This window comes from Artibeus jamaicensis, unplaced genomic scaffold (genome assembly GCF_021234435.1).
Source record: "Artibeus jamaicensis isolate MK-2021 breed Jamaican fruit bat unplaced genomic scaffold, CSHL_Jam_final scaffold_286, whole genome shotgun sequence".
NCBI classification, from domain to species: domain Eukaryota; kingdom Metazoa; phylum Chordata; class Mammalia; order Chiroptera; family Phyllostomidae; genus Artibeus; species Artibeus jamaicensis.
Window position 1 is genome coordinate 1,937,029 of NW_026522034.1, and position 25,922 is coordinate 1,962,950.

At 36.7% G+C, this 25,922-nt stretch overlaps 1 protein-coding gene and 1 pseudogene across 2 annotated transcripts in view; one reads left to right on the forward strand and one right to left on the reverse strand.

Moving 5' to 3' along the window:
- The window catches only part of LOC119038653 (elongation factor 1-alpha 1-like), a 47,025-nt pseudogene extending 25,319 nt beyond the window's left edge, over window positions 1-21,706 (forward strand).
- PEAK1 (pseudopodium enriched atypical kinase 1) overlaps window positions 1-25,922 on the reverse strand; it is a 188,419-nt gene that overhangs the window by 120,514 nt on the left and 41,983 nt on the right. The window lies entirely within an intron of this gene.

Genomic DNA, 25,922 nt, shown 5'->3' on the forward strand with positions numbered 1-25,922 from the left:
ACTTCCTAAAATCCATGCTAAACCTTCCAAGGACAAGTGTAACTGGTTCAACCACTTTTGCCTTTTCATTTGCTAATATCTTTCTTCTCTGATGTGATTAGCAGCATTGGCTCCTTTGTTTTCTGTAAAAGGTAACCACCTAAAGCAACCTGTGCATAGTAAATGAGGACCATTATGTCATGTGCCAAGACACCCAATAAAGGCTGGTTACAGCAAGGGCCAAGGCTTTTGCTCCCCTTGAGAGAAAAAGCCATGCTGTCCCTTTCCCTCCACCAGACTCAGAAATCCATGTGAATGTCTCATTTCATCCATAATGACATGGACACTGCAGGCCAATGTCCACATCAATGGGAGCTCTGTTGTAGGTAACTGCCTTTCTCTTGCTGGTTTTAAAATTCTCTTTGTATTTAATCTTTGGCATTTTAATTATAATGAGTTTGGTGTGGACCTCTTTGGGTTTATCTTGTTTGGGACTCTGTGCTTCCTGGACTTGTATGTCTATCTCCATTACCAAGTAAGGAAAATTTTATGTCATTTTTTCAAACAGGTTTCCAATTTCTTGCTCTCTCTCATTCCAACACCCCTATAATGTGAATGTTGGTATGCTTGAAGTTGTCCCAGAGGCTCCTTACACTACCCTAATTTTGTGGATTCTTTTTTCTTCTTGCTGCTCTTATTGCGCTTTTTTGCTTCCTTGTATTCCAAATTGCTGATTTAATTCTCAGCTTCATCCATTCTCCTGTTGATTCCCTGTAAATTGTTCTTCATTTCAGTTAGTGTAGCCTTCATTTCTGACTGGTTCTTTTTTATGGTTTCTATGTCGGTTTTTATGCTGTTGAACTTCTGAGTTCACATACTCTTCCCTTAAGTTCATTGAGCTTCCTTAAAAATGTGTTTTGAACTCTACATCTGGTGCATTGCTTGTTTCATTTTGTTTGGCTCTTATGCTGGAATTTTGTTCTATTCTTTCATATGAGACATGTTTCTTTGTCTGATTTTGGCAAGATCCCTGTGTTTGTTTCATGTATTATGTATAACTACTATGTCTCCTTCATTTTAATAGAGTGACCTAATGTAGTAGCTGTCCTTTAAGGTTCACTGACACAGCCCCTCCTACCACCCAGGGTGCACCAATTATGTGGACTGTGTACACTCTCCTTTTGTAGTTGAGCCTTGATTGCTGTTTGCAGGTCAATGGGAGGAATTTACCCAGGCCGTTCAGCTGCAAGGCCTGGATGTGACCAATGATCACCAACGTCTGACCACCATGGAGGAACAGCTATGCAGGGGACCACTCCACAAAGCAGGACTTATGCAGCAGTACTCTGGTGCCCACCGAGTCTGTCCCTTGAGTGTGTTACTTGTGTAGGTGGTTGGGTGGTGGTGCTCTGATATGGTCCATAGCTGTCCAATGGGTGAGCAGGCTCTGGAGCTTCCCAGGAGGGTTTAGGCCAAGGTCAGCCACTGCCTATGTTCTGTCCTGGGCCACCCAGCAGCAGCTATAAAGCAATCTGCAGATAGCTGCTACCTGTGCTGTGATTGAAGGTGGTCAAGCAAGGCCAAGCTATGAACCAAAGTCATCTGCTGCTAGTGACAGGCCTAGGGCCACTGTGTGAGAGGCACAGGGCTTGCTTAGGCCAGATGCTGCTTATTCAAGAGAAGGAAAATCTGAAGCATGAGCCAAGACAAGCCATTTATAAGGAAAAGCCACTGGAAACAGTCTGGTGAACCTGAAAGCTGGGTGGAGTGGAACCTCAGGGAATCACCAGGGTGGGGCAAACAGTGTGAGTCAGGTTGATGAAGTCTCTTACACAGTGATCCCCTGCTGGCTCTGTGGGGAGAGGACTCAAAAATGGAACAATGGGCTCTGGAGCACTTCCGTCTTGAGGAAGCTGACTACCTGATGCCAAACATTTCAGTTCCTCTCCACATGCATCTGGTGCCTTTCAAGCTGTTGCTTGGGTGCTGGAGGTCAAAAAGAGTGAACCTGAGCAAGTCTGTGGATGGGTCCTTTAAGAGGAACTGCCTAGGACTCCAGTAGTTTCTATCTTCCACAGCCTCAATCCCCAGTTTTTACAGCCAAAAGTTATGGGGAGTTATCTTCCTGGCAATGGAACCCTGGGCTGGTGATAGCTGGTATGGGGCTGGGACCCCTTGCTTTTAAGATATCCCTCCTGAGTTTTATCTGCCACACATGGGTACGGGACCCTCTCTTTCCACCCCCCCACCAGTCTCAATGTGGTTTCTTCTTTAATTCCATAGCAGGATTTCCACTCAGCTCGATTTCTGATGGTTCTAAATAATGGTTATTCCTTAGTTTTGTTGCAACTTTGATGTGGTTGTACAAGGAGGCAATCCTTGTTTCCCTAAGTCACAGTCTTGATCAAAGTCCGAGATACATCTTATCAAACAACATGTCTAGCTCTTTTGCAAAACCTTAGACTGAGTTATTTGAGTTGTTTATATACCCAACATCCCTTACATAAAGATCCATGTAGTATCTCCTGGAGTTTAGTACTAGCAAAAATCACTTTTTCCATTTATCAGCAATGAGTACCTTTTAAAGGAATACATAATCTTGGAATCTGGGGGGAAATGGTAATTTTTTCATTAGATAAATGAAATTGTGAGAGATCACGATAGCCTATGCTGAATATATTTCTAAACCAGTGCACGTGTAGTCAGGAAAGAATGAAATCAAGTTAACTGAAACATTCACTAAACTGAGTGATGCTTTATCCGCTACTATTGAGAAAAGAAAAGAAATAACAAGATATAGAATAGTCAGACTTTTGGAAATCCAAGATTAAATTAGAAATTGTCCCTGGATCCAAAAAAATTAGTTGTGGAACTGAAATATACAAATAAAATGACAAAAGAGAAAATGATAAGAAGCACCATAAGATTTATAGGCACAGTGTTCTAGGAGTTCAGAGAAAGAAAACATTGCTTCCAACAACAACAAAAAAAGGATTTATAATCAGCATAAACCTGGGTTAAAGAATAGGATTTTATTTATTTTTCCTTTTCTTTATTAATGCATTATTTACAATAAAATTCACCAATTTTAAATGTATAGTAGGTATATATTTGTTAATTGTATATAATTCGGTAACCACTACAAAAGTGAAGATACAGAATAGTCTCCCAGTCAAACAAGTTCCTTTGCTCCTCTCTGTACTTGGTCCCTCCCCCCGAACTCCTGGTTCCAACAACCTGCTTTCAGTCACTACAGCTACTTCTTTTCTAGAACTTCATATAAATGGAATCATACAGTATGCAGTATTCGTGTTTGACTTTCCTCATTTAGCATAATGATGTTGGTATTTATCCATATTGTTTTGTGCAATACTATTTTGTACACCCCTCCCCTTTTTTTGTTAGTAGGATTTCATAGAATAGATATATCAGAATTTGTTTAGTAACTCACCGGTTTTTGGTTGTTATGAAAAATGCTGTTATGACATATGAACATATTTCTAGGTGAGCAAGTGGTTTCATTTTGCTTGGGTTAATACCTTTAAATGGAATTGCTAGGTAGAATGGTGAATGTATGTTAAACTGTATATGGTTTAGCCATACTGCTTTTCAAAGTGGACACTGCAATTTGCGTTCTCACTAGTAATGTCTGAGTATTCCAGTTGATTCACTACTTCAGCAACACTTGACATTGTTGGTCTTTTTCTTTTTTAATGTATTTTTCTGATAACAAGTAATTTTGAGCATCTCTCCATGTGGTTTCTGACCATTCATATACCATGAAGTGTCTGTTCAAATAATTTTTCCACTTTAAAATTGAATTGTTTCTCTTTGAGTTGTAAAAATTCTTTACGTATTCTGAACACAATCCCTGTATCACACACATATTTTGTAAAAATTTTGTCCCAGCATGTAACTTGCCTTTTTGTCTTCCTAAGTGCCTTACAAAAAGCAATTCTAACTCTGATGAAGTACATTCTACCAGTATTTGCTTTTATGTTCTTTTAATGAAATCTTTGCCTAAAATATGTTACAATGATTTTCTCCTCTGGTGTTCCTCTAGAAATTTAATAGCTTTAACTTTTAATGCTGGGTTTTTTGTTTTTAAGGCAAATTTTATGTATATTTTCAGGTGAAGGTTAAAGTTCATTTTATCCCATACAGATGTCCAGCTGTTTTGACACTATTTGCTGAAAAGACTGTTTCTCCTCCATTGAACTAAACTGGCATTTTTGTGGGGGAAAAAATCAATTTATCATATATGTATGGTTCTATTTATGTACTCTGTCTATGTGTTTATTGGCTTAAGTGTTTATTCTTTTGCCAGTATCAGACTGTCTATTCCATTGATCTGTTTCTCTTTATACTATACCATGCTGTTTTGATCACTGCAGAGTACAGTAAGTGCTGAAATTGAATAGTGCAAGTCTTCTTTCTTTCTTTGCAACAGTTTTTTGGCTCTGCAAGTCCCACTGAATTTCAATAAAACTGTAGAATCAGCTTATCAATTAGATAACCTATTTGAGATCCTTCTTCTTGGGTAATGGAGGCATTTCCCTCTAGGTATCACTTTGGCTGCACCCTACAAATTTCAGTATGTGGTATTTTCATTATCAGTTTCAAGTATTTTCAAGTTGTACTTTCTTCATTGACCCAATGCTCATTTAGAAGCATCTTGCTGATCATCTTATAATTACTGCTTTCTAATTCAATAGTCACTCAGGGCATTGTAGTCAGGTTATAAGCTCTGTATGGTTCCAATCTTGCTACATATGAAGACTTGTATTTTTGGCACAGCTTGCAGTTTATTTTGGTAAGCATACCATCTGTACTTGAAAAGACTATTCCACCACTGTTTGGTGGAATATATGGTGCTCTATAATGCTCTATGAATATTAATTAAGGCTATGTGGTTGACAATCTATGTGTTTGCTAGATTTTTTTTTGTCTAGTTCCATCAATTGAAAAAAGAATTTAAAATCAACTATGATTGTGAAATTGCCTAGTGTGGCCTATATTGTCAATTTTTGCTTCATGTATTATGAAGCACTGCTATTACATATATACGTATTTATGCTTTTGTTCCTGTTGAATTCCAGTTTAACTTTCCGGTTGGATTTTCAGCTATTGTATCTTGCATTTCTATAGTAGTTATCCCTAAGGATTACACTATATATCCTTAAGTTTTCATAGTTCACTTAATAATGAATGATGGATCACATAAAAAAATGTTTGCAATTTTAAAGGCCTGTATGGCCCTAAACATATATCATAAGCCCCACAAGATAATGATGTAATTTTAGTTTTCAATAGTTAAACAATCTATAAGAAAATTAAGAGAAAAAAAGGCAAAGGTAAGAGCTGTCTTTTACATTTGCCCAGATATTTACAATACAAAGGGGGGAAGGTCCTCCTGAAAAAAAAAACAAAAAAACAAAAACAGAATTTATTTATTAAAAAATGTATATCTATTTTTACATGTTTAAACTTCAGTCAGTACTTCAAAGTACTCTCCATTTGATGCATTATACATAGCAAGATATTTTTTTCCACTGCTCAAAACAATTTTTGAACTTGTCAATTTGGGTGCCTTCAGGGCTTCTCCCATTTTTTGTTTCACTTCTTCCACACTGGCAAAATGTTTCCCTTTGTGGACTTTTTAAATCCAGAGAAACAAAACCAAAATAGTCACTCAGGGCAAGATAGGGTGAATAGGAAGGACTGGGAACAGGGGTCATGACATTTGGGGTCAAAAACTGCTGAACACTCAGCGTGTGTGGGCAGATACACTCACAAATCACATATCATGAAATGGGAAAACCCACTGAGTCTCAAAAAATTTTCAGTGAAGCTGAATGCGGCCTCTCACAACACCACCAGCTGGTATGCTGACACAGATGGGTTCCTAGAACACTCACATAGCAGTGAAGTCTGTGTTAAAAGGGGCCTTTCTTCCATAAGAAAATTCTGGGTTTTTTGAGTCTGCTCTCATATACGATGTTCTTTATTCTTTACTTAATATTCAAGTTTTCGTCTAGAATTATTTATCTCCTGCTTGAAAACGTCCTTCAGCATTTCTTACAGTGCAAGTCCTTTGGTAGAAAATTTCCTTTGTTTTCTTTTATCTAAATATGTATTTTGCCTTCATTCTTTTTTTAATTGGGTATAATAGGCATAACATTATAGTAGTTTCAGGTATACAGTGTAATGATTTGATATCTGTAAGTACTATAAAATAATTAACATAATAAGTACAGCCTTCTTTCTTGAACAATATTTTTGGTGGGTATAAAATTCTAGGTTGACAGTTTATTTTCTTTAAGCACTTTAAAGATGATATTCTACTCTCTTTTGTCCATGCTTAGCTGTTTATTAGTTTGTGGGGTAATTTACACACCACTAAGAAGAGTACGGGAAAGTACAAGTGTCTCAAGGGTATTAAGGCATACATGAAATATACCCAAAACATACACGGAAACAAATGTAAAAGCAAACAAAGCACATTAAAAACTTACATGACTTTTGATACTAAAGGAAGGCAATGCTACACTCAATAATTATCAGGACAGTGTTATTTATTAGAGGGAAATGATAGGTAACTTACACTAAATGCCCCATATGGGGACTGGTTAATTAAGAGTGTATAGCACTATGACAATATTATGCAGTTATTAAAATGGAGAGGGTTACTTAATGACATTGAAAAATGTTCACAAACTATACCTAGGTTTAAAAAGAATAAAACCTAGATACAGAATAATCCCAATTTTGCTAAATACAATGAACATGAACCCAATAAAAAGACTGAAAGACTAATAAAAAATGTTAATTGAGAAAATATATATTAAAAATCTTTCCCAGTCAGGGCACATGCCTGGGTTGCAGGCCAGGTCCCAGCAAGGGACACACGAGAGGCGACCATACATTGATATTTCTCTCCTTCTCTCCTTCCCTTCACCTCTAAAGATAAATAAAATCTTTAAAATGAATAAAGGAAAAATATATATTTAAATCTTTTACTACATCTAATATTTATTACTTTTTGAATCAGATAATATTGCACTAAATTACTAAAACAACAGTCACATATACCCTTTGCTCACTGCAATGCAGTCTAGATATTCTAGCTCTGATAGTTACACATAAACCTGCTTCTCTGTCACTGCAAGTCCAAATGAGTCTGGCAAAGATCATTCTGAGTATCACATGGTCATTCACCTGAGAGAGGTTACACCAAATTGTTATGACTGTGGATACCCAAATGATAGCCCTCTATAACAAACCAATGCTAAAGTATGAGTACATGCGTCCTAGAAAGGATTTGTTCTCTTGAAGTGAAAGGGTAGTGCATTAAAGAGGTTTTATAGTAAACGTGTTCATCATTTATGAGCAGCCAAATGGTTGGTAGTATGTAGATATACTGAAACATTGGCTGGCTGATTTCAATTAGCTTTGAAGTGAGACAAATGATAGTAGGGATATATAATAGTAAGATCAGGGTACTTAGAAAATATTTTCTTATAAATGAATAACCCACCCCATCAGCGAGAGTTCCCAATTATATAATATAGCTAATAGGTTATCCTGGAATTGAGGCAGGAGACAGCATAGAACTCTGAGATTGCAACACTTACCAGCCAGCATTTAGCACCCTGGTTGCCAGGAAGTGCCTTTTACCAATTAGGTAGAATAAATAGTAAACTGAGGCAGGAAGGAGGAAGGAGACAAGTCTCACATCCTAACTCAGCAGTCCTGAGCCTGGTCTGATAATATTGCCAGGTGTTCCAACATCACAAGAAACACTATGCTAGCAAGAAAGAAGGGAAGTCCTTGAAATTCTATGTAGCATTTCCACTATCTGGGAAAGAAAGCCTTGAAACTGTGCTTTCATTCCAAGACCTGAATGTGGGAGAGGGTCCCCAGTGCCCAAAGAAAGAGCCCATAAAACAACTTTGGTTAATTGCCTACCTCGGTCACTATTTATGAGGGAGTCCCTGATGCTTACAGAAAGAGTCCACGAATAGCTTTGGACAGTGCCTCGATTTTAATTAACTGCCTCCTGTCACGTATTTGTTTTACAACAAGATGAACTAATGGGGTCTGGAGCAAGATAAGGATTTGGGCTAAGAGACTCCCCACACCTACCTAAGTTTCAGTAGTCACATTCCCCCAGGAAAGCTGGCACCACATTTACCCATTAATCAATATGTAACTTTCCCCTCCTATCCCAACTGTATAAGTACTTAGAACAAAGGACTCACTCTCTCTCGGGGGCTCTGCATGCTCTTGGCTCTTGGGCCACGGGGCCTCTGGCCACCCTGGTCTTCAGTCACTCTTGCTTATGTCACCCTGCTTTGCCCTAAAACTTTGTCTTTTACCCCCTATTCTACCCAGTACTGTTTTCTTCCATGGGAACAGGCCACTAAGAAACTGATTACATGCTTTTGGATTTACTGGTATGTAATTTTTTACATTCGTCATCAAGAAGAACCAGGTCTCTTCTGTCAACAGAATGAACATGCTATTGGAAAGAAACTCTATTATGAAGCACCTAATTAAGCGAACATTTTATGTCCAAGATAAGAAAATCAGCTAACATTAAGTGAGGAAAAGCAATTGTTAAAAAACCCAATATAAACTATATGCTTGTGTTTCAGAATGATTGTCTTGTGAGAAACTTTGGAAGCAAATAAAAGTACTACTGTGGTAAACTGTAGTAGTTCTGGGCGGAATCAAAAGCTCTGCTGAGATTAGCAACTGAACAAGTGTTGGCTTTTCCAAGCTTAGCAGACAATGCTAATTTTATGTCATGCTCCTCAAGGTACAAGCTGTGTTGTTCACGATGATTCTCTGCTGTACTACACAAAGAGAAAGGGCACAAAAGTGTCCTTGAGAATGCCACCATTTGGGTAAAATTTGACCTAAAAAATTCAGGTAAAATCAGGATAGAATATAATTACTTTCCTTATTTAAAATAAGGTTGAAGAGTTTAAAATTTGACCTTTTTTCTGAATCTCAGGGATTCTAATGGTCATTCAGGAAAGTGTCTTGACTCTAAGTGACCCCCCCCCAATCAAATAATTTGTATGTGTACAAATTATAGATTATACAAACCATATAGATTTCAGTGTACAACTCAAGAAATCAACATCTGCATGAAGCATCATGTACCCATTGCCCAAAGTAAAGTTTCTTTCTGACCCCATTTATCACCCGTAAAGTGGTATTAAAAAAAAAAAAATATATATATATATATATATATATATATATATATATATATATATAAAGCTGAACAGAAACATAAAAATTTTAAAACATGATGTCAACATTTAATTTTCTTTAGTAGAAAAGAATCCACAAAATTGTTTTTCAGCCCTGGCTGGCATAGCTCAGTGGATTGAGCGCGGGCCTGTGAACCACATGATCGAGGTTTGATTCCCAGTCAGGGCACATGCCTGGGTTGCAGGCCAGTTCCCAGCAGGGGACTCACGAGAGGCAACCACGCATTGATGTTTCCCTCCTTCTCTCTTTTCCTTCCTCTCTAAAAATAAATAAACAAAATCTTTAAAAAATTGTTTTTCATTGTCAGCTACATGCTAATGAAATGCCTGATGTTAAGAAAAGTAGTTTTTGATGCATTTTTCATTATATTCAGTGACTGGTATGCTAACTATTAATTTTTAAATGCATACTATACTGTAGATATACTATACCGGGACATACAAACATTTTCCAAACAAGATGAAGCCAAAGAGGCCCACAAAAACATATCACGATTAAAATTCCAAAGATTAAAGACAGAGAACCTTAAAAGAAGCAATAGAAAAGCAGTTAGTTACCACAAAGGAGTTCTCTTAAGATGTCAGCTGATTTCTTAACACAAACATGCAGGCCAAAAGAGACTGGCATGAAATATTCCAAGTGATAAAAAGTAAGGGCCTACAACTAATATTACTCTCTTTCCCAGCAATGCTATCATTTAAAATTAAAAAAGAAATAGTTTCCCAGACAAAAAAGGAGTTCATCACCACCAAAAATATACTAATAAATGCCAATGGGTCTTTGTAAATAAAAAGGAAATTAAGACATAAAAATAATAAAAGGACAAGACTACATACCTATCAATAATCACTTTAAATAAAAATGAATTAAATGCTCAAATAAAAAATTATAGTGTGCTTGAATGGGGAATAAAACAAGACCCACAAATGCTATCTGTAAGAGATCCATTCCAAGTCAAAAGATACAGAGTGAAAGTAAAAAGATGGAAAAAATATTTCATGCAAATGAAATGAAAAAGGTCTGAATAGCAATACTAGTATCAGAAAAAAAGATATTAAAACAAAGGCTATAGCCCTGGCTGGTATAGCTCAGTGGATTGAGCATGGGCCTGTGAAGCAAAGGGTCACCAGTTCAATTCCCAGTCAGGGCAAATGCCTGGGTTGCAGGCCAGGTCCCCAGTGGGGGACACATGAGAGGCAACCACACATTGATGTTTTTCTCCTACTCTTTCTCCTTCCCTTCCCCTCTCTCTAAAAACAAACAAACAAACAAACAAACAAACAAATAAATAAGTGACACAATATACCAGATGGCCTTAATGGATATTTTCAGAGCATTTCACCCCAAAGCCGCAGTATATATACATAATTTTCCAAATCCATGTAACATTTTCCAAAATAGACCATATGTTAGGTTAATCAGTAAGTCTCAATACATTTAAGATAACTGAAGTTATATAAAGCATCTTCTCCAACCACAATGGTATGAAACTAGAAATCAATTACAAGAAAAGAAAATGAAAAACAAATGAACACATGGAAGCTAAATAATATCCTGCCAAACATCAATGGGTTGGTTAACAACAGATCAGAGAATAAATAAAAAGATACCCTGAGGGAAATGAAAATAAAAACACAATGACCCAAAATCTATGGAACACAGCTAAAGCAGTTCTAAAAAAGAAACTCATAGTAACATAGGCCTACCTTAAGGAAGCAAGCAAAAAAGATCTCAAATTAACAATCTAACCTTAAACCTAAAAGAACTAGAAACAGAACAAAAGCAAAGTCCAAAGTAAGTAGGAAGAAGAAAATAATAAAGAGTGGAAATAAACAAATTAGTCTTAAAAAATACAAAGTATTCATGAAACCAAAAGCTGGGTCTTTGAAAAGATATACAAGATGAACCTTTACACCCACCAAAAAAAAAGAGAGGATCCAAATAAAAGCAGAATTGAAAGAGAACTTACAACTGACACCATAAAAACATAAAATAATACTATTAGCAATTATATGCCAACAAACTAACAATCCGGAAGAAACTAATAAGTTCCTAGGCATATATAATCTTCCAAGTGAGTCAAAAAGAAATAGAAAATCTGAATAGACTAATACCACTAATGAAATCAAATAATCAAAAACTCCCGACAAATAAAAGTCATGGACCAGATGACTACAGAGAAGAATTTTACTAAACATTTAAATAAGAACTAAAACCTAACCTCAAAATGTTTCAGAATGAGTCATGAGAAGGGAAGACTCCTAACCTGATTTTATCAGGTCAGCATTACTCTCATTCTAAAAACAAACAGAGATATTCCAAAGAAAATAATGGGCCAATATTCCTAATGGATATAAAAGTCAAAACTCTCCACTAAATACTACAAACTAAATTCAGGAATACATTAAAAAAATTATATACCATGAAAAACTAGGATTTATTCCTGGGATATAAGGTTGATTTAATATCCACAAATCAATAGTATCATAAACAGCAAAGCAAAATAAAAAATAAAAATCATACGGTTAACTCAATAGATGCTTAAAAAGCATTTAACAAAATCCAGCATCCAAAAAACTCAGCAAAGTGGGAATATTGAAAATATATCTCAATATAGTAAAGACCATTTGCAAGATATGCTAAAGAGACTGCTATAAGAAGTGGAAGGAAAAGAGTGAGAGACAGGGGAACACAGGTACAAAGGGGACACATGAATAAATACCTCTCAATAATGGCCTTAAATGTAAATGGATTAAATGCTTCAATCAAAAGACAAAGCATAGCTGAATGGATAAGAAAACATGCCCAGGACAAATGCTGTCTACAAGAGGCCCACCTCAGAAAAAAAAGACTTACACAGACTGAAAGGGATGGGTTGGAAAAAATATTCCAAGAAAATGGACCAAAAAAAGCTCCAAAACAAAAAACAGGCTTGAGTAGCAATACTTAGACAAAATAGACTTCAAAACAAAAAACATAAAAAGAGACACAGAAGGACACTTCATAATACTCAAGGGGAAGAATCCATAAAGAAGAGAGAAACATTGTAAACATATATGCACCCAACACAGGAGTACCCACACACATAAGGAAAATCTTGGAGGACTTCAAGAAAGATACAGACAGCAACACACTTATACCAAGAAATTCTAAAACCTCACTGTTAAAAATGGATGGATCTTCCAAACAAAAAAATCAACAAAGATATTGCGGCATTGAATGATGTCCTAGATCAAATGTACTTAACAAGTATGTATAGAACTTTTTGACCCAAACAAGCAAAGTACACATTCTTTTCAAATGCACATGGAACATTTTCAAATATAAACCAGATAATTGGATATAAAACCAGCCTCAACAAATTCAAGAAAATGAAATCATATCAAGCATTTTCACGGACCACAGGGACTGAAACTAGAAATCAACCTCAAGGAAAAACTCAAATATAGTCAAATTCATGGAAACCACTTACTTAGCTATTAAACAATGAACGGGTTAAGAACGAGATCAAGGAAAGAATCAGAAGTTTCTAAAAACAAATGAAAATGAACACACAACAGTCCAAAACTAAAGGGACACACCAAAGGCAGTACTGAGAGGAAAATTCATACCAATATAGGCTTACCTAAAAAAGACAGAAACATTTCAAATAAACAACCTAACCTTTTATTTACAAGAACTGCAGCAACAACAAGAAACAAAGCCCAGAGCAAGTAGAAGGAAAGAAATAACCAAATACGAAGCAGAATTAAAGGACATAGAGACTAAAACAATAATCCAGTGGATAAATAATCAGCAGCTGGTTCTTTGAAAAGATAAATAAATTCCACAAGCCTTTAAGTGGGCTCAACAAGAAAAAATGAGAAAGGACCCAAATAAACAAAATCAGAAATGAAAGAGGAGAGATTACAACTGATACAACAGAGATATAAAGGACTGTAATAAATTACTAGGAACAAGTATATGCCAAGAAATTTGAAAACCAAGGTGAAATGGACAAATTTCTATAAAACATAATGTCCCAGACTGAATAAAGAAGAAGTAAAAAGACTGAATAGAAAAATAACAGTGCATGAAATCGAAGGAATAAAGAAGAAAATCCTGGCATATAAAAGCCAGGAACCAGATGGTTTTCAGGAGAATTTTACAAAACTTTTAAGGAGGAGCTAAGCCCTATCCTTCTTAGACTATTCTAAAAAATCCAAGAAGGAGGAAAACACCCAAACTCTTTTTATGAAACCAGTGTAATCCTAACTGGAAAACCAGAAAAGACACAACAAAGAAAGAAAACTAAAGGCCAATATCACTGATGAACACAGACACTAATATCCTCAACAAAATATAGGCAAACCACATCTAGTGATACATTAAAAAGATCATACACCATGATCAAGTGGGATACATCCCAGGGATGCAAGGATGATACATTATTTGCAAATCAATAAACATAGTACATCATATAAACAAAAGGAAAGACAAAAATCACATGATCATATCAACAGATGTGGAGAAAGCATTTGATGAGGTACAGCATCCATTTATGATAAAAACACTCAATACAGTGGGAATAGAAGGAGCATTCCTCAACATAATAAACGCCATATACGAGAAACCTACAGCCAATATCATACTCAATGGGCAAAACTTAAAAGCTTGTAGAAACAAGACAAGGATGTCCACTTTTACCACTTCTATTCAATATAGTATTGGAGTTTCAGCCACAGTGCTCAGACAAGAAAGAGAAATAAAAAGTATCCAAATTGGAAAGAAGAAAGTAAAACTGTCACAGTTTGGAGATTACATGATAGTGTACACAGAAAACCCTAGAGACTCCACCAAAAAAGTACTTGACCTAATAAAGAAATATGGCAAGACACCAGGGTTCAAAGTCAATATATAAAAATCAAATGAATTTTTATATACCAACAATGAGACATCACAAACACAAATCAGAAAAAATAATCCCATCTGCTACAGCAATTAAGAAAAGTATAAAGTACCTAGGAATAAATCTAACCAAGGTGGTAAAAGACCTGTTCTCAGTAAACTACACAACACTAAAGAAAGAAATTATGGAAGCACACACCATCTTCGTGGACTGGAATAATTAACATCATGAAAATGTCCATACTACCCAAAGCAATTTACGGGTTTAATGCAACCCCTATCAAAATACCAATGACATATTTCACAGATATAGAACAAATATCTCAAAAATCTTTATATGGAACTGTAAAACAGCTAATAGGCATGGCAATTTTGAGAAAGAGGAACAAAGTAGGAGAGATCACAATAGCTGATATCAAAGTATATTATAAGGCCACTGTAATCAAACCAGTATGGTACTGGCATAAGAACATACACATAGACCAATGGAACAGAAAAGAGAGCCCAGAAACAAACCCAAGCCTGTGAAGTCAATTAATATTTGACAAAAGGGGGAGGAGCATAAAGTGAAATAAAAATAGCCTCTTGAACAAATGGTGTTGGGAGAGCTGGACAGCTACATGAAAAAAAAAACCAAACTCGACCACCAACTTACAACATACATAAAATTAAATTCAAGGTGAAAAAAGACTAACATAAATTGTAACACCAAAAAAGTCCTAGAGGAGAACATAGAGAGGAAAATTTCAGATATTCCACAAAGGAATATTTCCACCAATACATCCCCTATAGCAAGGGACATAAATGAAATATTAAACAAACAGAATCTCATCAAAATAAAAAGCTTCTGCATAGCTAAAGAAAACAGCAATAAAATAAAAAGACAATCAACCATATGGAAAAACATATTTGCAAATGATACCTCTAACAATGGTTTGATCTCTAAAATATATATATAGAATTAACACGACTCCACACCAGGAAGATGAACAACCCAATTAAAAAATGGGCAAAGGACTTGAACAGACATTTCTCTAAGGAGGACATACAGAAGGCCAAAGACATATGAAAAAATGCTCAGCATCACTAGCCATCAGAGAGATGCAACTTAAAAACACAGTGAGACTCCAGGTCAAGATGCAGGCATAGGTGGATGCATTGTCCCTTCTTGCACAACCAAAAGGACAACAATTTTAAAAACAAAATACAACCAGAGCTGCCAAGAAATTGAACTGTATTGAAGTCCAACTACCAAGGAGTTAAAGAGGAAGCATTCATCCAGACTAGTAGGAGGGGTGTAGATGGGGAGCCGGCGCATAGAGGACCCACAGAGGGCAGTGGCTGGAGGACCCAGCCAGGCATCAACTGTCACAGCAGTCCATCCTGCATTTGTGTGCTGATAAATTGGGAGGAAGAACTGAGTAGAGAGACAGACCAGGGTTCCAGTGTGGGGAAATAAAGCCTCAAAATCTCTGACTGAAAAAAATCTGTGGGGGTTGTGGCAGAGGGAGAAACTCCTAGCCTCACATGAGAGATCGTTGCAGAGACTCACAGAGTCCTAGAACTTACACAAATCCACCCACCTGGGAATCAGCACCAGACGGGCCCAATTTGCTTGTGGGTAGTGGAGGAAGTAACTGAAAGCTGGCCAAGAGCCAAGTAGGCAGCATTGTTCCCTCTCCAACCACTACCCCACATACAATGCCAAAACATAGCCAAGTGGGTTGCCCTGCCCCGGAGAATCCCTAAGTTTCTGACCCTTACTACGTATCAGGCACACCAAGAGAGAAAAGTGGCATAAATGAAATAATAGATCAGAGCTCCAGAAAAAAATACAACTAAGTGATGAAGGCATAGCCAACCTATCAGATACACAGTTCAAAACACTGATAATCAGGATGCTCACAGAAATGGTTGAGTATGGTTACAAAATAGAGGATAAAGTGAAGGCTATGAAAAGTGAAATAAAGAAAAATATACAGGGAGCCAAAAGTGATGGGAAGGAAATCGGGACTCGAATTAACGGTTTAGAGCAGAAGGAAGGAATAAACATTCAACCAGAACAGAATGAAGAAATAAGAATTCAAAAAATGTGAGGAGAGGTTTAGGAACTTCTGGGGCAAGTTTAAATGTTCCAACATCTGAATCATAGGGGTGCCAGAAGGAGAAGAGGAAGAACAACGAATTGAAACGTATTGGAACAAACAATGAAGAGGAACTTCCCCAATGTGGTGAAGGAAGCAGACTTCCAGGAAATCCAGGAAGCTCCAAGAGTCTCAAAGAAGCTGGACTCAGGGAAGTACACACCAACACACATCATATCTACTTTACCCAAAATTAAAGATTTTTTGGCTTTGTAGTTACCTACAAAGAAGTGCCCATAAAGTTGTCAGCTGATTTGTCAAAAGAAATCTTGCAGGCAAGAAGGGGCTGGAAAGAAGTATTCTAAGTCATGAAAGGAAAGGACCTACATCCAAGATTACTCTATCCAGCAAAGCCATCATTTAGAATGGAAGGGCAGATTAAGTGCTTCCCAGATAAGGTCAAGTTAAAGGAGTTTGTCATCACCAAGCCCTTAGTATCTGAAATGTTAAAGGGACTTATTTAAGAAAAAGAAGATGATCAAAATTATGAATATTAAAATGACAAGGAAGTCACAACTATCAATAACTGAACCTAAAAAATACAAAAACAAAAACAATGTAAGCGAACAACTACAACAGGAAGAGAATCACAGAAATGGAGATCACATGGAGGGTTATCAGCTGAGAGTGAATGGAGGAGAAGATACCAGGAATAAGAAGCATAAATGGTAGGTGCAAAATAGACAGGGGGAGGTTATGAATAGTATAGGGAAGGCAGAAGCCAAAGAACTTATATACACTGCTCATGGACATGAATTAAGGGGTGTGTGTGTGTGTGTGTGTGTGCAATGCTGGTGAGAGTAGGGTTTAGGGCAGAGGGGAATAAAGGGGGGGGGGGAATGGGACAACTGTAATAGCATAATCAATAAAATATAGTAAAAGAAAAAAACCACAATGAGATACCACTTCACACCGGTCAGAATGGACTTCATAAACAAATCAACAAACAAGTGCTGGAGAGGTTGTGGAGAAAAGGGAACTCTAGTGCACTTCTGGTGGGAATGAAGACGGTGCAGCCATTGTGAAAAACATCATGGGATTTCCTCAGAAAACTAAAAATGGAACTGCCTTTTGACCCAGCAATACCACTGTTGGCATTATAACCTAAGGATCCTGAAACACCAATTCAAAAGAACGCACGTCAATGTTCATAGTAGCTCAATTTACAACAGCCAAGTGCTGGAAGCAACCTAGATGCCCATTAGTAAATGAATGGATCAATTAAGTGTGGAACATTCAAGCAATGGAGTACTATGCAGTAGAAAGAAAGAAGCAGCTCCTAACCTTTGTGACAGCACAGATGGAAATGGAAAGCATTATCCTATGTGAAGTAAGCCAGGCGGTGAAGGACAAATATCACATGATTTCATCTATAAGTGGAACCTAATAAACAAAACAAACAAGAAAGCAAAATACAACCAGGGACATTGAAATAAAGAACAAACTAATCATAAGCAGAGAGGAGGGGAGAGAGGGATAATAGGGAAAGGGCCATCAAGGAACACGTATAAAGAACATATGAACAAAGCCAAAGGGGATAGGTTTGAGGGTAGGAGGTGGGGATGGGTGTGGTGGGGCGTGATGTCATAAAAATGGAGACAACTGTACTTGAACAATAATTTTAAAAATAATATATATATACACCATATGTGACAAACCCTAAAGTAACAGATTCTGAATGAAGAAAAGTCAAAATGTCTTTCTTAAGATCAGGAAAAAGACAAAAAAAAGTCCATTTTCAACATTTCATTCACCATAATATTGTAAGTCCTAGACACAGCAATCAGACAAGAAAAAGCAAAAAAAAAAAAAAGCATTCAAATTATAAAAGCAGAAGGAAAACTGTCAGTATTTGCAGATGACATGGTACTATAAAGAGAACCCTAATGATTCCACTAAAAAATAATAAAAACTGATAAGTGAATTCAATAAAAAAGCAGGCTACTAATTAGTATTCAGAAATCAGTTGCATTTTATTCACCTTTTATGAATTATCAAAAGAGAAACTCAGAAAACAATCCCATTTATAATTGTGTAAAAAAAATAAATTTAGAAATAAATTTAACCAGAAAAATAAAGATCTGTATTCATAAACTTAAGACATTGAGGAAGGCTTAGAAACAAATAAATGGAAACATATACTGTGCTCATTAATAGCAAAAAATTAACATCATTAAAATGTCCATATTCTCTAAAACAATCTATAGTAATGGACTTTCTATCAAAATACCAATGACATTTTTCACAGAAATAGAACAAATCATCCTAAATTTTATGTGGAACCACAAAAGACCCAGAATAGTCACAGCAATCTTGAAAAAGAAAAACAAAGTTAGAGATATTGTGATACCTCATACCAAACTTTACTAAAAGGCTACAGTAATCAAAACACCATAGTATTGGCATAAAAACAAACACATAAACAGATAAAAATAGATCAATGGTTCAGAATAAAGAGCCAGAAAATAAACCCATGACTATATGGTCAATTAATCTCTAACAATATGGGCAAAAACAGAATGAATAAAGACAGATAATAAATGGTGTTGGGAAAACAGATAAATGCAAAGACATAAAACTAGACTGCTTTCTTTAACCATATGCAAAAACATATTTCAAACACTTAAATATAAGACCCAAAACCATAAAATTCCTAGAAAAGATCATAGACAGTAAACCCTCTGACACTGTCCTTAGTAATGTTTTTTCCTGGCCTATCTACTTTGGCAAGGGAAAGAAAAGAAAAAAAAAAAAACACAATTAAGAGTATATCAAACTAAAAAGTTTTTGCACAGCAGAGAAAACCATCAACAAAACAAAATGTCAACCTACCAACTGGGAGAAAATATTCCCCAAAAACTTACGGTTAATATCCAAAATTTGTAAAGAACTAATACAACATAATATCAAAAAATATAAACAATTTAATTAAAAATGAATAGAAAACCTGAAGACATTTCCCCAAAGAGGACATGCAGATGGCCAACAGATGTATGAAAAGATGTGTAATGTCAGTAATAATCAGAGAAATGCAAATTAAAACCACAATAAGATACCACCTACCACCTTTCAGAATGCCTACTGTTAATAAATCAACAAAGAAATGGTTGTGAAAATGTGGAGAAAAGGGGCTGTTGGTGAGATCGCAAATGGTTCAGCTACTATGGAAAACAATATAATGGTTCCTTAAAAAATTAAAAATGAAACTACCTACGACCCAGCAATTCCACTTCTGAGTATCAGAAGAAATCCAAAACACTACTTCAAAAGATATATGCACCCACCCCTATACTCAATGCAGCATTACATACAATAGCCAAGATATAGAAGCAACCTAAGTGTCCATCAATAGACAATCAGATGAAGATTTGGTACCTATACACAATGAAATATTACTTGGCCATAAAAAAGAATAAAGTCTTACAATTTATATCAATATATGTGTACCTGGAGGGTATTATGCAAGTGAAATAAGTAAGTCAGAGAAAGACAAATCCCATAAGATTTCACTTATATGTGGAATCTAGAGAACAAAATACCAGTAAATAAAGATGCAAAAGAGAAATAGACTCAAAGATACAGAAAACAGACTGTTTGCTAGATGAAAGTAGGGTTAGTGGAATGATTGAAAAAGGTGAAGGGATTAAGAAGTGCAAATTAGTAGCTACAGAATAGTAATAGAAATATAAAGTATGGCATAGAAAATATACTCTAATAACTATGTGTCAAGGGGGTTAATAGATTTACTGGGGGTATCACTTTATAAATTATATCTAACCACTATGCTGTATACCTGAAACTAATATAAATTAGTATTGAATGTTAACTGTAACTGTAAAAAATAATAAAATGAGGGTAATCATTTCTGTTTTTAAAAAAGGAACCACCTAAAGTGTGCTATTTATAAAAGTATTCCTTTCGAAGGGGGAAAAATACAAAATGAAGTCTCTCAGTCTTCATTCCAGACAGACTGAATCTGTTTGTTAGATCAGTATGTTCATTTTTTTTTTTTTTGCCAGAACACAGGTATCATGAGAACCAACTCTGAATCAATGCCAAAATAGAAAAGAAAGACTCATATCAATATCTTTATCACTGGACATGTAGATTATGTAAGCCTACCACTACTGGCTATCTGATCTACAAATGTGGTAGAAACAACAAAAGAACCATTGAAAAATTTGTTGAGGCTGTTCAGACGGGGGAAAGGCTCCTTCAGGTATGCCTAGGTCTTGGATAAACCGAAAATTGAACCAATTGTGGCAACACCATTGATATCTCCCTGCAAAAATTCAAGACCGGCAAGTATTAAGTAACTATCCACTAATGCCCTAGGAGGCAGACTTTATTAAAAACATGACAGACACATCTCAGGCCAACAATGCAGTCCTGACTGTTGATTCTGGTCCTGGTGAATTTGAACAAGAATGGACAAGTCCTGTAAGCATGCCCTTTGGGCTTACACGCTGGGTATGAAACAACGGATAGTTGGTGTTATGGATTCCATTAAACAGCACTACAGCCAAAAGAGATGTGAGAAAATTGTTAAAGAAGTTAGCACCCACATTAAGAAAATTGGCTACAACTCCAACATAGCAGTATTTGTGACAATTTCTGGTTGGAATGGTGACAACATGCTGGAGCAAAGCACTGATATGCCTTGGTTTCAAGGGATGAAAAGTCACCTGTAAAGATGGCAATGACAGTGGAACCATGTTGCTTGAGGCTCCAGATTGCATGCTACTACCAACTCATCCAAATGCCAAGTCCCTGTGTCTGCCCCACCTTCCTACCCCAGGATATCTAACACAATTGGTGGTACTGGTAATGTCTCTGTGGGCAAAATTAAAGACTGTTGTTCTCAAACCCTGTGTGGTGGTCACCTTTGCTCCAGTCAACATTACAAGTAAAGTAAAGCCTGCTGAAATGCACTATGAAGCTCTGAGTGAAGCTCTTCCTGGGGACAATGTGGGCTTCACTGTCAAGAATGTGTCTGTTAAAGATCTTCATCATGACAATGTGGCCGATGACAGCGAAAATGACCCACCAATGGAAGCAACTGGATTCACAGCTCAGGTAACTGTCCTGAACCATCCAAGCCAAATCAGTGCTGGATACATTCCTATGTTGGATTGTCACACAGCTCATACATATTGCTTGCAACTTTGCTGAAGTAAAGGAGAAGAATGATAGTCATTCTGTAAAAAACTGGAAGACAGGTCAAAGTTTTTGAAATCTTGTGATGCCACCATTGTTGATATGGTTCCTGGCAAGCCCGTGTGTGTTGAGAGCTTCTCTATCTTCCTCTGGTCCCTTCTGCTGTTGGTGACATGAGACAGATAGTTGCTGTGGGTGTCATCAAAGCAATGAACAAAAAGGTAGCTGGAACTGGCAAAGTCACTAAGTCTGCCTGAAACAGGGTGTAGCAAAGGGGGGTGGGGTGGGTGGCAAAAAGGGATTTGGAATGGGGTCCAGAACTCAAGGTGTCTAGGAAATATTGGAGAGACATATAAGATGTCTTCACCCCTTCCCTCTCAGGTGTGAGTTGGGGGAAGGGATACATGGAGCAGGAACATGCAGGGCTGTTTTGAACAGCCACAGCCTTGCAGCTAATTCAAGGCATGGTTATTTAACATATCTATAGCCTTTGGCTGGTCACTTAGATATGTTAAACAGCTGTGGCCATGCTTAGAGCCAGGGGGATGGAAGTCACTCAGATGTAACTGGGGGGGCAGGTCCCCCAAGTTACAGGGCCTGCGGGGGAGTTTGGAGAAGACTGGTTCCATGACATAGGGCCACCCCTGCCCAGACTCAGGATGGCAGCCCAGTAAACTTGGAATCATACAGAAATGCTGGCAGGTGTAACTGATTGTAGGAGGAGTCAGAAATGGGGGTACAGAGGAAGACTGGCGCAGGAATTTAAACACAGACATGGCAGCCATGTAAAAAGAGACAGCCATGAGACTTTGCCAGAGTGGGGACCCATGCAGCTTTAGTAGGGGGAACCACCATGCGGCTTTAGAAGAGAATCGCCAGTTGGATTTGGCAGAGTGGCGACACCCCCCCACCCCGCAGCTTTGGTGGAAGAAAGAACCATGAGGTTTTGGCCAGAGTGCAGACCCCTGCAGCTTTGGTAGAAGAGGACCATGCAACTTTGGGGTGCTCCCTTTGGCCATGTGGCCTGGGAAGCAGAAGAGACTTTGCCTGGAAAATAGATACAAAGAACTCTTGCTAGTAGACCATGAGAAGGTGCCACATGACTGGATTAATTAGAGATCCTGCCTGGACAGCGACACAGCTGATGGTGCCAGGAGCCTGGATCCCAGACGTTTGCTTCTTTTCCTGAGTTGCGGTACCCTGAATTAGGGCAGGGGGAAAAGGAAGCACTGTGGGCATCTGTGGGTATCCTAAAGGTCTTTGATATTTTAATGAAGATATCAGGTCACTACTTTAAGTCTGTATAGCATTAAATAAACATTTCCTTTCCTCCTCACAAATCTCTGGCATTGAGAGATGTCTTTCCTATTGGTGATGGACAATCGAACCCAGTAGGGGTCCTTTTGGCAGTAGCACACTGTCCTCAGCTCCTCTGTTCTGTAATATGCCCAGAAAAGTTCAGAAGGCTAAATGAACATTATCCCCAATACCTACCACCCGGGTCTTAACCAGTGATGGAAGACCGGTTTCAGAACTGCTTGTCTCAATTGGCCATTTAATAGTAAAATATTTATTAATGATTACAATGCATTGTAAAACCCTCAGAAGGAAATGAGAATGTTTTGCAGAGCATTTTTTTATGTGTGAGTGGCAGATTTTAAGTTATTAGTTTTTAATATTAGTACTTTTTAAGGTAACAGCTTAACCAAAAATGTGTCACAGAATTATGACACCCATTAAAACAAAGTTTAATGAGAGACCTGTGTGTTCTTTTGGTTAACACTATTACTTCCTATAGTATTTACTTAGGTAAAAGACTTAAGTAAGAGTTGCCCATAACCTATTTCTGCTGTTAACATCTGCTGAAACTTTAGAATTTGATAATTCTGTTAATGTTTTTTCTAGGTCAAAGCTTTGAAGTTTTCCACCTAGTCTTAAGGAGAGGAGTCATCTGTTTACATAGTAAAAAGCTATGGGAGGTGGTCTGTTGGCACAACACTAAATAGGTTATTTGTAAGCTAGTTTATAAAGGGCAAATTCTACTATACTAAAGTCCACATGTTACATACAAAATTTTGTATAGTTACATCAATATGGAGCAAATTTGTTGGTATGGCAAATTTTAGTTTTCCAGTTTTACTGGAATGTGAATAGTCATATTTATAAATACTATACAGGTAGTTTAAAGAATCTAATATGAGGCTTAAGTAGTATTGAGCACTGTCTTGCTACAGTTAATTTTATCCAGATTCTAATAAGACAAATGATAACAGAAGTTAAAAACCAATTAGTATGTTTATAAAAGCTTGGGAAACAATGACTTTAACTATAACTATAATAAATACTGACTAAATAATGCTCAAAAGTGGTCTAAAGAATTAGAAATTAGCCTACAGTGAATAATGCTTCTAGAAAAAAAGATATTTTTAATCCTGTCCACCATTTGATTAATTCTGAAAATTGTGAATAGTAGCTTTTGCTTCACTAGTTAAGTGTGCTTTTGCAGCCAATTGTGAAGTCATTATTCCACTGTTTCAATCCTACCTGGCAATAACTTAATTTCATCTCTCACCTTTCAGCTAATACTCATATCTAAACAGAAAACAAGAGCACAAGCCTAATCAGTTTTACATTAGGCAGATCAAGGCCAAAGGGCCCACATATAATCTGTAGAGATTAAATACGCTTATAAGCAAAAGCTGTCTTCACCCAAATTCAAGGTTTCACTATGATTTAATATAGTAGCAGGCAATATGGACATTACCCACCCCCCAAAATGCAATTTTCCGTATCGGTAGTGGTCTCTAATACTATGGCTAAAGTATGTATAAACTCATGTCAAGAAAAAAGACCTTGTAAAAATATACTACTTTTCTTACAGAGCTACCCACTACCCAAACCACTAAGTAGTGGGAAGAGTGGCAATACATTTGATTATAGATGGAATACTTAATTAAATCCATTAGGTAACTGATTGATGATAAAATAAAGTTACTACCACTGACTTGTTACATAAACTAAAACATAAAATTATGGATGGAATCCCTCCTTTGACAAACAGTTAAAAACAATCTGCTCTAAGAACCTGAAAAGATAACAATGAGTTAATTTTAAAGGGAAAACAGCCTCATTTGAAAGATTTTTTAAAAAAACTTATTTATTGGCTCTAGCTAGGCAGCTTGGTTGGCTAGAGAGTTGTCCCAACAGGCCAAGGTTGCAGGTTTAATCCCCACTCAGGGCACATATAGGAAACCAACCAGTAAATAAATAAATAAGTGGAACAATAAATTGATGTCTCTCTCTCTCTCTCTAATCAATAAATAAAATTTTTATAAAAATGTATTTTAAGAGAATTTCCTCAAACCAATTTGAGTGCCTCTTTTATTTTTCCAGGGTTATTCTGTATCAGTTATAATAAAGTATCTGAGTCAAAATCTTAACTTAAAACACTTTAAAAAATAGGTTGTACATCATTTTTCTACTTTACCTTCAAAAATCTTTCTAACCAAAGAAAAAATAAATTCAATCCAAGATATTGTGACACTGTCTGGTTTCTCACTGTAGACTCTTCTACTTTAAAATCCTATACAAAAAACATTTTTGTATCCTACAACAGAAAGGATAGAAAGAAATTGGTGTCACCTAGCTAATATTATAATGCAGGAAAGTAATAGTGATGCAATTCGACATTCAAATTACAATAAATTCTTCTTAATTGTATAGTTTTTACTAATACAGTGTTCTGTCTGATGGTGTCTTCCTTTTTTGCTTCTTTTCTCCTTCAGCATAATTGCTTTAAAAAAAGAACTGATTTGTCTGATTTACAGATGGTTAGTCTGCCTAATTTGAGTAAGCTCTAAAAAAATGCTGTTTTAGAAAGGTCCAATTAGTTCTAAACAAAGGCTTTCAGTTCAGTAAGCATGTCCTATAGAGATACTTCCAACAGGGATAATCCAATATTCCCTGTAGTCCAGTAGTTTATAAAGGGGACAGGAAGCTGTAAGTGAATGCACATATTACCAGCTGGACTTCCCAGGACTTATAACTTCTGACAGCACTCACGAGAAATTTCTACTGAGCTGCTATACCAGCATTTTCTAAGATTCTGCTGAATTAATGCCAATTGTCAGGAGAGGGCTGTTCAGAAACACACATTCACTCTATTGTGAAATCTGGGTAATATTTTTCTCTGTGATGATTTTTGGTCTTGCCCATCTATTTCAACTTCCACACTTGTACCTTTCACATTTAGATGTCTGCCAACCTCGCAACTGGTGTCTGTCTCTAAACCCACCCACCCTATTCATATAGTCACTAAAATAATGTTCTTCAATTAATTTCATCATGTAACTTGCCTGTTCAAAATTTATAGTGACTCCCTATTTCCCAGCATATCAAACTCAAATTTCTTAGCTGGGGTTTCAAAACCCTTCACACTTAAAATCAATGATCGTCTCTACTTTATTAATGAGA